Here is a 3905-nt window from a genome sequence, read left to right as displayed (position 1 = left end):
ACGAAAAGTGTAAATATATCTGCAGATATAAATTTCTGATGAGCATCGATATTTGCAGGTACGTATTATATACGTGTACATGTAGAAATTTGCAAATTGTATTGTACATTAAGCACAATTTGAAAATATGATTACGCGTGAATATCAGTATCTGCAAACTTAGAACATTTGAAAAACGACAAAATTTAAATATTCGATGAATTCAATTCGTGGGTAGAGCATCTAATCTTCAATCAATTTGACCAACAAGAATTTACCCCTGCCAGGAAGATTTCTTTCTCTTGAGGTGTTTATTTGAAATCGGACATTACAAAGGAATCCTTTCTCCTACACAATCGTTTCTTAATCGTTGTGAATGTTACACGGCTATATTGCACACGGATCTTGTTGCCATTTTCTCGGCGATTTCCTCTTCTAAATCCTCCTTTACGTCGCTATAGTCAATAACTCTCAAACAACTTTGCCATTACAGCGTTTGTCAATAGTCTTACACTGACGAAGGCTATAGTGAAAAATTTTTTATTTCTTCTCTTTATCGATTGGTTTTTTTCTCGGTTGTAACGCCCGTCCTGAGACACCCTGTATATAAATCGTTTTTTATATATAGGTATTATGAATATGAGTTATTTATTAATTATTTGTAATTATATAGATTTATGTGAGTTATCACGAATATGAATTGTTTATTTGCGCAGGCCCTTTTGTTAAACAAAGATTTCTTGAGCGCAAGTGAGTTTCGCGGCCTCGTGACAGATTTGAACTAGGTCAAATGGTTTGGAACAATCCTTGCTGAATCGTACTAATCGATCGATATCTCGAAAAATACATTGTCTGTAGCTGCGCGAAACAAATGGATAAATGGAACTAAAGTTTTATCTAGTTCCTTGTATCGCGAAACGATATTGCGTTCGCACTGTAAATTACGATCCAGATGCAAAAATACATTTTGATTGCGACATTGCATCATTGAAAGCAAGATCCAGTTCTAGATTTTTAAGATTTTATTTCCAGCATTATTAATTTCACCGCTTTATTCGTAAATTCGCGAAGCTCCGAAATTTTCACGTTCTTTCACTCAACATCTTTTTATTCTTGATATTCTCGAATGCTCGGATCTATAAGTTTTCGCGCGCCAAAATTCTCAAACTCCAAGTTTTCGAATTTTTCGTGTTCCAAAATTTCCAAAGTTCCACATTTACAATTCTCCGGACCCACGAATCATCAAACTTCTGTATTCCGGAATTCTCCAAATTTCCAGATTCTTTGAATTTTTAAATTCCCAAGCTCTCGAACTTTCGCGACTGAAATTGGTAATTAATCGAAGGTAATTTTGTCTAAAGTCCTAATTAGATCGAAGGGATTAAACAACGGCCCTAAGGGATTCAGTTCAGACTTTAAAAGACTTTTGCGCGATTTACAGAGTCGTCGATCGTTGACTATCGAATACCATTCTCCTTCGACCTGGTAATTTTCCAATTTACGGTGAATCTCGTGGCTTACAGAACGACGATCGCGTTTCACATAGAAACGTTTTATTCGATCCACGAACGAACCGTGTGCTGGTGTGTTTTGTTGGACGAATAACGCCGGATGGAATCGTTAACAGGAAGCAAAGGGTGGATCCTGTTTGCGTGGGGTCACGGCCATCATGGGTAAATTCTCCGTTTCAAAAAGAGTTTACCGTGATGCGTATTACATACGTGGTGGAAAAACGGATTTTTCACACTATTTGCCTTTTTAAAATATGACAAATCGATTTGATAATTGATTATCGTGTATATTTCATGGATATCATTTGAGGAAATGAAGCCCAAATAGTTAATTGTTTTACTTACTAAATATTATAACGAGTATTATGCATTCTTCATATTATCTATAAATAATAATATAAGTAATAATTTGCAATCAAATTTTAGAGAATTGTTAGTATGGTTGGACCGAGTAAATTTAAATATCGTTCAATTGTCGATGGAGATATTTCATTTGATTGGTTTATTTATTATGATAAATTAAGTCAGTACTTGAATCATAGATGAGTTTTATATAGTTTGATTTAATAATTGTAAATCATAGCAGATGAGTTTTCTACAGCTTTGAATTAATAATTATAATTTCAAATCAACATCTATATTCTTTAACATTTTCATCGTTCAATGAACATCAGAGTTAATCTCATTAACAAATGGCAAAACGTACAAGACGCGAAAGAAACTCTAACAAAGTACTTTCTTCAAGAGCATGAAAATAGAATGGACTTGTTGCTCGTCGCGAGCTCGCGAGCCCGAGTAATTCGAAAATCTAGACTAAACTGTAAAGCAAACAAGAAACCGAAATCAAATCGACGAAATTTTTCCTCGCGCTAAAAATCGCCAACCTGTGTTCCATCCCTGAATTATCCGGATTAAAACACGTATATTATAAAGACTATGCTAAAAGACGTGTGCAATATAAAGAGATCTCACAGAGATCTCAATCCCTTAATTGACGTTCGAAACACCTTTATCTTCAAGTATATTGAAGTCCAACTCAGGCAAAACAAATAATAAATTTGTTGCTTCTCAATAATTTCCATCCAGTGAAATCGTACCAACGAGCTCGAAGGGAAAAGTAAGCGACGAATTATTGTATACGATTTTGGTCACTCGTTATGGTCCGCAATCAGTTGCCGTCGCAACTGGTTAATTGAAATATAAAATATAAAATATAAAATATAGAATATAAATATAAAATATAAAATATAAATATAAAATATAGATAATATATAAAGAAATATAAATATAAAATATAAGATATAAATTTAAATATAAAATATAAGATATAAATATAAATATAAAATATAAGATATAAATATAAATATAAGATATAAGATATAAATATAAATATAAAATATAAGATATAAATATAAATATAAAATATAGATGTATAAAGAAATATAAATATAAAATATAAGATATAAATATAAATATAGATGTATAAAGAAATATAAATATAAAATATAAGATATAAATATAAATGTAAAATATAGATGTATAAAGAAATATAAATATAAAATATATAAAGAAATATAAATATAAAATATAAAAATTTGGGGGAAGGGGCGGCGTTGGAACCGCGACTTGTGAAAACCCTTCTCCACCGGAGATCTTCACCGATGAATGGTGCGAAACGAAGGAAGAAGGGAGCAATCTTGTTTCTTCCGTGTGATTGAACGCGTTCTGCCGAGGTTCTTCGAGCGACGCCGTGCACTTGGCAAATTGCATTACTGGAACAAGTTCGGCCCACGACACGGCACGGTACCCTCGTTTCCAGCCAAGTTGGACACGGCCAACAGGCGAAGGTGTCACCGATGACGTCGGTACTGGGCTCACAATCAGACTCAGGCGCGCGTATTGATTCCGTGACGTCATGGGAACACGTCCCACGTCCAACAAACGTGACGCCGAATTCGCCGGATTCTTCCGCGTTTCCCAGTCCAGGAATTCAGCCATAATTAAGAGATGACTTTGCCGGAACGTTCTCGATTAACAACGTCGGCTATTTTGGTCCTTTGAGCTGGTGGTAACTGGAAGAATCTGCATTTTCAATCGAGAGGCTCTGACTTAATCCATGAGAAATCGCACGACGCGTCAAATACAGAGAAGAAGATATTCCACATCAAGATATCTGACAGACGAGAAACAGCATCCAATTTTCAATTATGCGCTTTCAATTGTATCTTCCGGGATATAAATTTGTATCGAGATCCGCAGGTTAATTATCATTGTCCTAAATAGTATCCGTTACCGTCAACATAACCACCCATCAACTATAACCTTTTCATCGTCACTATTATTTCATACAGCACATTTCATATTTCACGATCTCGTAACTCGAATTATTTTTAAAATTTCAAAAAAAAAAAAAAA

This window comes from Frieseomelitta varia, unplaced genomic scaffold (genome assembly GCF_011392965.1).
Source record: "Frieseomelitta varia isolate USP_RPSP 00005682 unplaced genomic scaffold, Fvar_1.2 scaffold_599, whole genome shotgun sequence".
NCBI classification, from domain to species: domain Eukaryota; kingdom Metazoa; phylum Arthropoda; class Insecta; order Hymenoptera; family Apidae; genus Frieseomelitta; species Frieseomelitta varia.
This window is presented reverse-complemented; position numbering follows the sequence as displayed.